At 48.3% G+C, this 13,992-nt stretch overlaps 1 long non-coding RNA gene across 1 annotated transcript in view; it reads left to right on the forward strand.

Moving 5' to 3' along the window:
* The first annotated feature begins 11,788 nt into the window (after nt 1-11,788).
* LOC140390339 (uncharacterized) overlaps nt 11,789-13,992 on the forward strand; it is a 58,084-nt gene continuing 55,880 nt past the window's right edge. Inside the window, exon 1 of the long non-coding RNA XR_011934619.1 lies at nt 11,789-12,100. This is a non-coding gene — a long non-coding RNA (uncharacterized lncRNA). The remainder of the gene's footprint in view (nt 12,101-13,992) is intronic.

Consider the following 13,992-nt stretch of genomic DNA (forward strand, 5'->3'; position numbering starts at 1 on the left):
ACGGCAGAAGCGCAGTTACCAGCGTCCCCAAACTTGTGCACTTGCATGAAGCCGCCTCCATGCGCTCCCATGCCGACCCCTCCCTCACCACCCACTTCCTGATCATGGCTATGTCAGCCGCCCAGTAATGGTTGCTGAAGTTCGGCAGCGCCAGTCTGCCCTCTCCCCCAACTCTGCTCAAGCATTACCCTCCTCACTCGTGGGTACTTGACCCCCCCCCCCCCCACGCGAAGCCCACAATAACTTTGTTGACCAGCTTAAATAAGGACCGCGGAATAAAGATGGGGAGACATTGAAACACAAACAGGAATCTCAGGAGGACCGTCATTTTCACCATTTGGACTCTCCCAGCTAGAGACAACGGGAGCGCATCCCATCTCCGGAAATCATCTTTCATCTGATCTACCAACCGGGCCAAGTTCAATTTATGTAGCCGGTCCCAATCCCGTGTTACTTGAATACCTAGGTACCTGAAACTGTCCCCTACCAATCTAAGCGGCAGTTCCCCCAGTTGCCTCCCCGAGCCCTCGCCTGGACCGCAAACATCTCGCTCTTCCCCATATTAAGCTTTTACCCCGAGAACAGGCCAAATTCCCCATAAATTCCCATGATTTCCTCCATTCCCTCAATTGGATCTGAAACATAGCGGAGCAGTTCATCCGCATAAAGCGAGACTCAGTGCTACACCGCCTCCCTGGCCAGAGCAATTGCCAGCAGCTCTATAGCCAGCGCAAACAGCAGTGGGGAGAGGGGGCGTCCCCCGGTGCAGTCTAAAATAGCCCAAAGTCATCCTGTTCGTCCGTACACTTGCCACAGGAGCCTGGTACAGCAGGCTGACCCAGTCAATAAAGCCCCTCCCAAATCCGAACCGCCCCAGAACCTCCCATAAATAATCCCATTCAACCCGGTCAAAAGCTTTTTCTGCATCCCTTGCGACCACTACCTCACCCTCCCTAATTTCCGGGGGCATTATGATCACATTTAACAACCTTCTTACATTGGCCACCTGCTGCCTGCCCTTAACAAACACCGTCTGATCCTCCACGATAGCATCTGGTACACAATCCTGGAGGACAAAGTTTTGGCCAACAGTTTGGCATCTACATTCAACAGGGATATAGGCCTGTAGGGCCCACATAGCTCCGGGTTCTTGTCCCATTTCAGGATAAGCGAAATCATGGCCTGTGACGTCGTCTGGGGAAGAACCCCTCCTTCCCTTGCCTCATTAAACACCTTCATCAGCACCGGTCCCAGTATCCCAGAAAACCTTTTATAGAACCGGAGCTGGGTACCCATTCGGTCCCGGGGCCTTACCCAACTGCTTGGCCTTCAAGCCCTCCACTATCTCGTCCAAACCGATCGGGGCCCCCACTCCCTCTACCAGCTTCCCGTCCACCTTCAGGAAAGTCAGCCCCTCCAGGAAGTGCCTTATCCCCTCCGGCCCCGTAGGGGGTTCCGACCAGTGCAGCCTGCTGTAGAAGTCCCTAAATGCCTTACTCACCCCTGCCGAATCCCCAACCAAGTTCCCATCCCCGTCAATAGCTTTCCATTTCTCTAGTTGCCTCCCTCTTTCTGAGCTGCTGTACAAGCATCCTGCTAACCTTCTCCCCATGCTCAAAGATCGCCCCCTCACCTTTCTGAGCTGTTCCACTGCCCTCCCTGTGGTTAACAAGTCGAACTCCGCCTGTTGCCTCTGACGTCCCCTGGAAAGCCCTCTTTCTGGAGTCTCCGCGTACCTCCTGTCGACTTGTAGAATCTCTTTCACCAGTCGGTCTGTCTCTGCCCTGTCTGTCCTGTCCCTGTGAGCCCGTATCGAGATCAGCTCTCCTCTCACTACTGCCTTCAGCGCTTCCCAGACCACTGCTACTGAGACTTCCCCCGTATCATTTACCTGCAAGTAATTTTGTATGCATTTCCTCAGCCTCTCGCACACCGCTTCGTCCGCCAACAGCCCTCCATCCAACCTCCATTGCGGGCGCTGATTGCTATCTTTACTAACCTGCAGGTCAACCCAGTGTGGAGCATGATCTGAGATTGTGATCGCAGAGTACCCCTTGTCCACCACCCCTCCCAGCAAGGCCCTACCCAAAATAAAGAAATGGATCCAAACGTATACCCTATGAACATGGGAGAAGAAGGAGAGCTCCTTCACCCTCGGCTGCCTAAATCTCCATGGATCCAGCCCCCCCCCCCCATCTGCTCCATGAACCCTTTCAGTTCCTTTGCCATTGCTAGCACCCTGCCCGTTTTCGAGCACGACCGATCCAGGCCGGGATCAATAACTGTATTAAAATCCCCTCCCATGACCAGCTTGTGCGTGTCCAGGTCCGGTATCTTCCCCAACACCCTCTTTATAAATTCCACGTCATCCCAATTTGGCGCATACACATTAACCAGCACTACCTTCATCCCCTGCAGTTTACCGATAACCATAATATATCAACTTCCCACATCCGAGACTATTCTACCCACCTCAAATATCACCCTCTTATTAATCAAGATCGCAACCCCTCTAGTCTTTGTGTCCAGCCCCGAGTGAAAGACCTGACTGACCCAGCCTTTCCTCAATCTAACCTGGTCCACTCATCTAAGGTGCGTCTCCTGCAACATTACCACGTCTGCCTTCAGTCCCCTCAGGTGCGCGAACACGCGTGCCCTCTTAACCGGCCGGTTTAACCCCGGACATTCCAGGTGATCAGCCTAGTTGGGGGGCAAAGTGCCCCCTCCGCCGATCAGCCATCCTCTTTCTTGGGCCCTCCTCCTGCCCATGCGCCGCGTCACCTCCGGCCCGCTCCCCGGCAGTTCCTCCCTCTGGTGAAGCATCTGAAAGGCGCAGTAGACAGCCATGATACATGACACTCTCTGTGCACTACAATGCAGAGCTCCACCAGACCGGTCCAGGCAGCAGAACTGCATTTTCAGCATTCCACTGGTCTGCATCACCAAAGAGTGAGTAAGCAGAATGAGCCGCATTATACCTGGTCTCAGCTACACTCTGTGGCCTCCACACAGGCGGCATCAGCTACATCCTCGGGGGGGAGCCTCTTGCCCCCGAGCAGCCAAACCAGTACCTGCTGAGCAGCTCAGGATCTTTGAGCTATGCACACTCTCCAGGAACCTAGCACACACCTGGAGGATGCACTTCGTGTGGTCACAGGCTGGCTGAACATTTAGGGAGTGGAAGACTTCGTGGTTGATGAACTACGCTCCGTGATTATAGGAATCTTTAATTTATGGGATCTTAACCTGTCGAACTACGTCAAGTTTGGGGGAAGCTTAGTTGATGAATCAAAGTCCTGGCACAATACGACAAGTTGTAAGATTTGTAATATTTCTGGACTATGCCAAGTTGTTCAATTCCTAGTATTATTCGACTGCGTAAAGTTGAAGGAATTTATATCATTTCTGCTATTCGGTTATCAGTAGCACTTTGCGAATACTGGAACTCAGCAGAAATTTGCAGTATAAACTTCTCAGGTGCCAAAAAGAATTGTTTTATTTGTAGTCGCTTGATTACAATTTGAAAGTCATTTAAAAGGCAAGTCGTAGACAATTCGAAGCTTTCAGAGAATTACAGACATTATCTTTTTTTGCTTAGGCAGACAGCTCGAAAGTAACTTTTAAAAGGTCAAAGTCTGGCAATGAAACATGAAAAGAGAGAGAAAGCTAATCTTCAGCTAAACTCAAACTCAAAGTCAAAGTCAAAAGTGGACTAACATCACTGACACAGACTGGTAGACTGACAGAACCCCCAAAAGACATCTCTAAAATGGAGACTATTAAGGACAAAACTGACTAAACTAACAGAAAGACAACACAAAGACACTACTAAAATGGCGGGCGGAAACCTTTCAGTTATACACTTTCATATCTGTCTTAAGTCATCTAATCACACCCCAATATAATCCTAATTGGTTTGGGTTAGACTCAAACACATTTGATTTGATGGCAAGCCGTCCATCTTCAATGTGCAACATCAGCTTTTTAATTGTTTCATGTCTACATGTTATGGAATGTGATATTCTGCTAATCTTTAACAGCAATAGACTGGTTGTAAGCTGGCTTGGCTAATGTAACAATTGAGACTTCATATCGAGAAAGATTGAGTAAAATATATATGATTCAATGCTCTTACAAACTGCATTGAACTCTTGCCACCTCGTTGCCATGGAACTCAGTCCTTGGCCTTGACAATTAGCACAAGCAGTGTCAAATTGTCTTGCAACTGTGCTGCTATAATCTTATAATGGAATTTTATGCTGTTTCATGTATCATATTGAAGTCCTGAATTTATGTGTGCTGAAATTCTCATTTTTAAAATGAGTACTTAAACAGCTATCTTTTACCTATACTAGTTGTATTCGAAATACCTGGCTTCTACAGTGATGCCACAGGGATCAGAGAGCCACGTGAGTGTAGTCAATCGCTTCCTACACTTGTGGAAAGCCTGCAAACCAGAAAAATCCCATGGCCCTTGCATTCTGGTTAGCCTGAGCCTGAACAAACTGACGCAATTGTCGTCCTTGCTGAGAGTGCGTTTGTCAACTCCCTGATGCATTTATGAGTGGAGGCTTGTGAGATGCCACAAAGGTCATTCTTAGAGCTCCCGAAGGAGCCAGACGAATAAAGGTTGAGGGCGGCTGTGATTTTCAAAGCCACATTGGATCCCCTCCAGTCCCCGTGGCACTGGAAGCGAGCAGCGCTGTGGGATTAGTTTTGGATTATTTTGGTCAAAAAGCACTGCACTGAAACTGTCTTGCAAAACATAAGACCACAGCTGAGTTTGCCTTTCTTGTAAATGGGATCATTCTTTCACCAGTCCGGAGTTTCTGTTTTTGTTTTGTTGCTCTGTTTACTTGCTATAAATATGGCGGTTAATAAGGTCGCCTTTCTTAATCCTAATTCTGAGTATACTTTCAGAGTCGCCAGGTATCTCTCGATACCGCCACAAGGTTTTAACCAAATACCGATCAAAGAGCCAATACACCTGTTACTTAGTTCAAAGACAATACTACTTTATTTATACACAGTATGATTTACTCATGCACAATAACACTACAGGCTAAACTATATTTATCACTACCATCTATACTTAACTTCGGGAGCCCACTTAGGTCAGAGGAACAATGGCGTTGTTTGGATCTGAGGCTATTGGGTTCGAAGAGGTAACAGGGGTACAGCTAAGGTCGCCGGTCTGGTAGCGAGCGTTGACCTTGAACTTACTTGCTTCTGGTGATGCTGGTGGATGGGTCTCTCCGCTTTGAGAGCCGAATCCAAGAGAGTGAACCTTTGGCGGGGGGTCCTTACTATACTTGGAGGGGCTTCGCGCGCTTTTAGGCGGGCCTTAAACTTGGCCCCAATTAATTGGCAGCTTCTCGATCACTGCCATCGATCTGAGTCAATAAACGGGCGGGTGCCTTGATGGCTGGGCGTGTCCTAGGTGGCCGTTGGCCTTGCTTTGTTTGTGTCTTTTGGTTGGGGTAGTGGCGCCGGAATGTCTGAGACAGTATCGGCTACCTGAGCATTAGTTCTTTGTTCCTCGGAGATGGGCCAGCAATATGTAAATCGACCCAGAGTTTCGATTCCGTCTGCTGACTGCCTTACAAATATACATTCCGGCTCTGTGCCTGCTTGTTGCTTTGCATTGTCCATATTTCCCTGTACGCTCTGCGAGTGTCCACTTTATATACTGAAAGTGGCCATCCCAGATGGCTACAGTTTTGCACACACCTCACAAAATCCATTTTCCTTATTGCACAGAAAGGACATGGAGCCCAAAGGCAATATAACACAGAAAGCAGTGATTCGGCCTATCAATGACATGCCACCTCTCTGTAGCCCAACCCAGTCAGTCTGAAACTCCCATTCTATTGCCATAGCACTGCGGGTTTATTTACCTCAATAAACAAGGGGTAAAATGGAAGAGGGGAACTGAGTGCATGCTGCAACAACAACACGCTGCATTTACATAGCACCTTCAAAAGAGAATTGCAAGGCGCTTCATGGAAGTTTTGTCAAACGAGATCTGACACCGAGGACAGTTCACCAAGAACTTGGTCAAATAGGTTTGAAGGGGCAGAATGGTGGCACATGGGTTAGCACTGCGGCCTCACGGCGCCGAGGTCCCAGGTTCAATCCCGGCTCTGGGTCACTGTCAGTGTGGAGTTTGCACATTCTCCCCGTATTTGCAAGGGTTTCGCTCCCACAACCCAAAAATGTGCAAGCTAGGTGAATTGGCCATGCTAAATTGCTCCTTAATTGGAAAAAATGAATTGGGTACTGTAATTTTTTTTAAAAATAGGTTTGAAGAAGTTTCTTAAAGAAGAGGGAGATGAGAAGTGGAGAGATTGAGGAAGGGAATTCCAGACTTGAAAGCCTATGGTGCTGAAGGCATGACCACCAATGGTGGAGCAACAGAAAACCGAGATGAGCGGGAGAACAGAATTGGAGGAGCGCGGAGATGTCGGCTGTTTGCCGGGCTCGAGGATGTTACAGAGATAGACTAGATGTGTAGCCGTGGAGGGATCTGAAAAGAAGGATGAGAGTTTTAAAATGGACGCATTGCCAGGCCGTGAGCCAATATAGGTCAGTGAGCACAGGCGGTGATAGAGGGAAGGTTATGGATAAACCCATTGAAGGAAGCTGGAAGCCTGGGAGCACTGGAATATTGGAATAGCCAATTCTAGAGGTAAACAAGGCAAACATGAGTGTTCCAGCAGCAGCCAAGCTGGGGCAGGGGTGGAGACACCCTGGTTTCATAACATTGCACAGTAAACACTGTGACAAAGGGCAGAATTCCATAACCCTGTCTAAGTTGTTGATAAGAATGGCATTGTTAATGGTCACTGCTGCCAGCTCCTGCAGAATTTCAGGTTCATTCGTGGCAGCTCCTGTTGCAATCTAAAACATGTTTGCAAATGTTAAATACAATGTGTTAAATTTGCTCCTTCAGCAATTCTGTTATTAAGTTTAAATTTTCTGCAGTCATGGGAGAGGAATTTCATAGAATTTTCATAGAATTCAAGCCTGGTCCGCCATTCATTATGATCATGGTTGATCATTTAACATAATCGCCTAATCCCACTATCCACCCATATCCTTTGATCTCCTTCATCCCAAGTGTTATATCAACTGCTTCTGTGAAACAGACAATGTTTAGCCTCAACTATTTCCTGTGGCAGCGAATTCCACGGCTTACCACTCTCTGGGTGAAGAAATTTCTTCTCATCCGAGTCCTAAATGGTCTACCCTATATCCTGAGACTGTGACTCGTGGTTGTGGACTCCCTGACCATTGGGACCACCCTTCCTGCATCTACCTTGTCTAGTTTTGTCAGAGTTTTATAGGTTTCTATGAGAGCCCCTCTTATTCTTCTGAATTCCAGTGAGCATAATCCTAAATGACTGAATCTCTCCTCATATGTCATCCCACCATCCCAGGAATCAGTCCGGTAAACCCTAACAAGACTACAACTGCACACAATATTCCAGGTGTGGTCTCACCAAGGCCCTGTATAATTGCAGCAAGACATCCCTGCTCCTGTATTCTACTCCTCTCGTTATGAAGGCCAAAATGCCATTTGCCTTCTTAACTGCCTACCGCACCTGCATGCTTACCTTCAGCGATTGGTGTACGGGACACCCAGGTCTCGTTGCACATTGCCTTCTCTCAATTTGTAGCCAATCAGGTAATAATCTGCCTTCCTGTTTTTGTTCCAAAATGGATAACCTCACATTTATACTGCATCTGCCATCCATTTGTCCACTCAATCATCTTGTCCAAATCACACTGAAGCATCTCTGCATCCTCCACACAGCTCACCCTCCCACCCAGCTTTGTGTCACCTGCAAATTTGGAGATATTACATTTAGTTCCCTCATCTAAATCATTAATATATATTGTGAATAGCTCGTGCCCCAGCTCCGATCCCTGTGGGACCCCACTAATCACTGCCTGCCATTCGGAAAAAGACCTACCCTTTGTTTCCTGTCTGCTAGTTTTCTATCCATCTCAATACACTACCTGTAATTCCATGTGTTTTAATTTTACATGCTAATCTCTTATGTGGGACTTTGTTGAAAGTCTTCTGAAAGTTCAAATAAACCACATCCACTGTTTTCCCCTTGTCAACTCTACTGGTTACATCCTCGAAGAATTCCAGTAGATTTGTCAAGCATGATTTCCCCTTCATAAATCCATGCTGACTCTGTCCAATCCTGCCACTGTTTTACAAGTGCTCTGCTATTAAATCTTTTATAATGGACTCAAGCATTTTCCCACTCCTGACTTGAGCCTGGATTTGTCTATAATTCCCTGTTTTCTTTCTGTCTCCCACAGACACGGGGAGACTGTGCAAGCTCCCCACGGACAGTGACCCTGAGCCAGGATTCGAACCCGGGTCCTCAGCGCTTTAGTCCTAGTGCTAACCACTGCACCACATGCCGCCCTACTATTTCCCAACTAATAATGATTTCTTTCAGTTCTTCCTTCTCACTAAACCTTGTGTTCCCAACATCTCTCTTTGTGTCCTCCATTGTGAAGACAGAACCAAAGTAAGTACTGAGTTGGTCAGCCATGTTTTTGTTCCCCATTATAAAAGCCCCTGGCCGGGATTCTCCGGTATCCGGCGGGGCGGGCCATACCGGCGCCGAGGAGTGGCGTGAACCACTCCGGCGTCGGGCCGTCCGGAAGGTGTGGAATCCTCCGCACCTTCGGGGGTGAGGTCGGCGCCGGCGGGGTTGGTGCCACGGCAACCGGCGTCGAAGGGCCTCCTCCGGCCCTTCGAGTTGGCGCATGCGCAGAACGGTTGGTGTGATCCCTACGCATGCGCAGGGAGTTTCTTCTCCGCACCAGCCATGGCGGAGCTTTACAGCAGCTGCCGCAGGGGGAAAGAGTGCCCCCACGGCACAGGCCCGCCAGCAGACTGGTGGGCCCCGATCACGGGCCAAGCCACTGTGGGGCCCTCCCCCCGGGGCCGGATCCCACCCTGCCCCTCCCCCGAGGATTCCGCAGGCCGCCTGCCGGTATGGACCTGGTCTAATCCACGCCGGCGGGACTTCCTGAAAACGGGCGGCCGCCCGACCCATCGGAGCCTAAAGAATTGTCGGGCGAACCGCTGCCAACGGTCCCCGACCGGCGCGGCGCGATTCCCGCCCCTGCCCAAAAACAGGCGCCGGAGAATTCGGCAGCCGGCATCGGGGTGACGGGGCGGGATTCACGTCGCACCCCGGCGATTCTCCGACCCGGTGGGGGCGGTCGGAGAATCCCGCCCCCTGTTTCTGACTGTATGGGACTTACATTTGCCTTCACCAATCATTTTCTCTTCACCTACTTATAGAAGCTTTCACTGTCAGCTTTTATGATCCCCATAAGCTTATTCTCATACTCTATTTTTCCCTTTTTATCAACCGTTGGTCCTCCTTTACTGAATTCTAAACTTCTCCCAATTCTCAGTCCTGTTGTTTCTCCTGGCCAATTTGTATGCTTCTCCCTTGGACCTAATACTATCTCCAATTTCCCTTGTAAGCCATGTTTTAGCCACCTTTCCCATTTACATTTGGGCCAGACAGGAATAAACAATGGTTGCAGTTCACCCATTCACTCATTGAATGTTTGCCATCGCCTATCCACTGTCATCCTTTTAAGTAACCTTTCCCAATCCATCATACCCAACTCACTACTCATACCATCGTAGTTTACTTTATTCAGATTCAGGCCCCTATTTTCACAATCAACAACGTCACTCTCCATCTAGATGAAGTATTCTCTGATATTATAGTCACTCATCCCAAGGGGCCTTGCACAATTAGATTGCTAACTATTCCTTTCTCATTACACAATACCCAGTCGAGGATGGCCTGTTCTCTAGTTGGTTCCTCAACCTATTGGTCCAGAAATCCATCCAGTATACACTCCAGGAATTCCTCCTCTCCAGTATTGTCACTAATTTGATTTGCCCAATTTACATGCAAATTAAAGTCACCCATAATTATAGATGTTCCTTAATTGCATTTGTGTCTAATTTCCTGTTTAATGCTATTCACAACACCACCACTGCAGTTTGGGGGTCTATACACATCCCCATTAACATTCTTTGTCCCTTGGTGTTTCTCAGCTCAACCCATACAGATTCCACATCGGCGGAGCTAATATCTTTCCTCATTATTGTGTTAATTTCCCATTTAACCAGCAATGCAGCTCCATCACCTTCTCCTGTTTGTCTGTCCTTTGTAAATACTGAATATCCCAGGATGTTCAATTTCCATTCCTGGTCACCCTGCAGCCATATCCCCCTAATCCCCACTACATCATACTCATTTATATCTACTTGCATGATTAATTCATCCACTTTATTGTGAATGATCCGTGCTTTAAGCCACAAAGCGTTAATGCTTGTCTTTTTAATATGACAAGACCCGTTCCCATTATCTGTCACTGAAGCCCTGTTTGATTCTGGCCCTTGATTTCTCTGCCTATTCCTTTTCTTATTCCCGTTTCTATCTTTTGTTCTTGTCCTTGATTTCCCCCTCCTTTGACTCTTTTGCATAGGTTCCCATCCCCCTGTCATTTTAGTTTAAACTCTCCCCAACCACTCTCGCAAATACTCACCCTAAAACGTCAGCCCCAGTCCTGCCCATGTGTAATCCACCCAGTTTGTCCAGGTCACACCTCCCCTGAACCGATCCCAATGTCCCAGGAATCTGAAATCCTCCACTCGCTTCATCTCTTCAGCCACTTATTCATCCGATATACTCTGACATAGAATCATAGAATCCCTACAGTGCAGAAGGAGGCCATTTGGCCCATCGAGTCTGCACTGACCCTCCGAAAGATCACACTACCTAGACCCAATCCCCCACCCTATCCCCTTGACCCCACCTATGGGCAATTTAGCATAGCCAATCCACCTAACTTGTATATCTTTGGACTGTATTTATTCCGTGCAGGCTCCGGAAACCTGGCCTAACATTGTAGAAGGATACTCCGACCATAGAATAGAATCCCTAAAATGCATAATGAGGCCATTCGGCCCATCACATCTGCACCGACCCTCCGAAAGAGCAAGCCCAATTCCCTACCCCACCCTATCCCTGTAACTCCACCTAACCTTTTGGATGCTACGGGGCAATTTAGCACGGCCAATCCACCTAACCCGCACATCTTTGGACTGTGGGAGGAAACCGGAGCACCCGGAGGAAACCCACGCAGTCACGGGGAGAACGTGCAAACTCCACACAGTCACCTGAGGTGGGAATTCAACCCGGGTCCCTGGCCCTGTGAGGCAATGGTGCTAACCACTGTGCCACCAGCCAGAGTCTGACAAGAGAACAAGCAATATGAACTCTTGTTCTGAGCCATCCATCCACCCACAGGCTGCTAAAGGTGCTAGATGAATGCAAATGATTTTCTTTCTCAAAAACTGACGTTTAGTGAGTAGAGTTGAGTTGTGGGGAGCGGGGAGAGTGAGAACCATAGAGGAGTAAGTTGGGGAGCGTAGGAGACTTGTCAGGGAAGAGAAGCAGGGAGATGAGGGGGGGGGGGGGGGGGTAGTGCTGGGACAGTAGGGAAGGGGGTGGGTTACGGCAGGGAGGAATTGCAAGCGATGGAGCAACTGCAACACGTACTGTCTAAGAATTTCCCCACGCCAAATTAAGAAAACTTGGGATTTTTTTTTTTGCAGGATGTGTTATTTTCGAATGCATTTGAAATTCCGGGTAAGCGAACTCTCGGCAGGTCAGAAGCACAAATAAAGATATTTCCCTTGCTGCTTGAGTCGCTGGAGAAACTTTCTTTCTCACTGCCTAGACTAACTTTTCATCCAATGAGAAGCTCGGGGTGGGACCAATAAAATTGGACGCCACCGAATTAGTTTCCAACGGCAACAGTCCATCCAGACGGGCCTTGGTTTAACATCGAGAGTTGTCACAAAAACCCCTCTGCAAATGGAATCGCCAGTTGTACGGAAGTGGGATCATCACCCCATGGAGAGGTGAGGTGGAAAGTTACAAGCGGCGTCTGGGGTCGTTACCTGGAGGAACTGGAGAAAATCAAAGCTCACCTAAAGGCAAAATGCACCAGGGGGCCGAGCAACGATCCGCAGGTATGGACTCCTTTGCTTTTGTTTTCCAAGCGCCTTTTACTGGTCCCGGTTAACCGTTGTTACCAAAAGTTTGCCAAACCTTTGCAACCTTTACCAAAACACAACATGCTGAGTGGGGTTGCTGGGTTGTGGGGATAGGGTGGTGTGGGCTTGGGTGGGGTGCTCTTTCCAAGAGCCGGTGCGGACTCGATGGGCCGAATGGCCTCCTTCTGCACTAAATTCTATGGTTCTATGCTGCAAAGTTTGAATTGCCCCCGAGTTGTCAAATATTGATTTCTAACTGGGTTCTCAGCCTGGGCACAAGCCAGAGTATGTTCATCTAAAATTGGGAGAATGTATTGTTCCCCAGTAAGCAGGTTCAATGATCACCCCCCCCCCCCCCCCCTGCACAAACTGGGGTGGTATTCCCTGGAATTTTCAAAGCTATGGATCAGAAGTTTGAAGCTATTAAGGGATCAATACAGGGGAGGTTGTCCTCTGATTGGGGAATCCATTTTAAGAGATGCAGACAGATCTTTCAGTGAAGTTGGAAAACAAATAAAAGGGTGGGGGAAGTCTGGAACTCCGTTTCACCAGCTGCAATGATGTTAGATCAGCTTTAGTTCTGCAGTGGGACTTGAACCTGAAAAATGAAATGAAAATGAAAAAAATGACTGTCATTTTTGTCTGACTCATACTGTCTGACTACGCTCTGAACGCTAGTGATTCCAAATGAACCTGTTGGACTTTAACCTGGTGTTGTCAGACTTCTTACTGTGACTCAGTACTGCCCACTGAGCCACAGCTAGTTAGCCCACTGCTGGTGTCCACTTTTCTGATATTTCCTCTAACTCCAGCTCTCCTTCAGCTGAAGGCTACCTCTGGTGTTGACTCCCCGCTTGGTGCAATAACAGGAGGTTGGCTTATTTGTAGTGAAATTGACAAATGCACTGAAAACAGGCTACATTTGGCAGTGAACACTTGTGTGCAGACAAAGGGCAGTTTTGTTCCTGTTTAGCCTCTTTCACTAAACGTAGACCAGCAGCTTTCAGCAACAAGTTCTGAAGCAGTAGAACCGTTTTATTGCTAGAAGGGCAAAGACATTTCCTGAAATCGGGGTTGAGAGAGCAAGAATAATTAAACCATGGAATAAACAATAGTTATGTTTAAAAAGGAGCCGATTCAACCAAGCATTCTTGAGTTAAAATAGAGTAAGTTTATTAACGACTAGAAACGTAAGGAGAAATTATAAAAACATGCAGCTGAGAGTAGCTGGATTACAGTCAGGGGAAGGAAAACGAAGGGGCAGACAGTGCAGGGATCCCTCGTGACCGTTTCCCTTCAAAACAAGTATACCGTTTTGGATGCAGTTGGGGGGGATGACCTACTGGGGAAAGGCCCTAGCGGCCAGGTCTCTGGCACTGAGTCTGGCTCTGTGGCTCAGAAGGGAAGGGGGGAGAATAGAAAAGCAATAGTGATAGGAGACTCAATGGTTAGGGGAATGGATAGGAGATTCTGTGGTCGCGAGCGAGACTCCCGGAAGGTATGTTGCCTCCCGGGTGCCAGGGCCAGGGTCTACAGGATTCTTAAGGGGGAGGGGGAGCAACCAGAAGTTGTGGTGCACATAGGCACCAACGACATAGCTAAGAAAAGGGATGAGGATCTAAAAAGTGATTTTAGGGAGTTAGGTTGGAAGCTAAAGAGCAGGACAAGCAGAGTAGTGATCTCAGGATTGCTACCGGTGCCACGTTCAAGTGAGGCAAGGGACAGAGAGCGAGTGCAGCTGAACACGTGGCTACAGGGCTGGTGCAGGAGGGAGGGTTTCAGATATGTGGATCATTGGGATATCTTCTGGGGAACGTGGGACCTGTACATGAAGGACGGATGCACCTAAACTGGAGGGGCACCAATAT

The sequence above is a fragment of the Scyliorhinus torazame genome, chromosome 14 (assembly GCF_047496885.1).
Source record: "Scyliorhinus torazame isolate Kashiwa2021f chromosome 14, sScyTor2.1, whole genome shotgun sequence".
In the NCBI taxonomy this organism is placed as follows: Eukaryota; Metazoa; Chordata; class Chondrichthyes; order Carcharhiniformes; family Scyliorhinidae; genus Scyliorhinus; species Scyliorhinus torazame.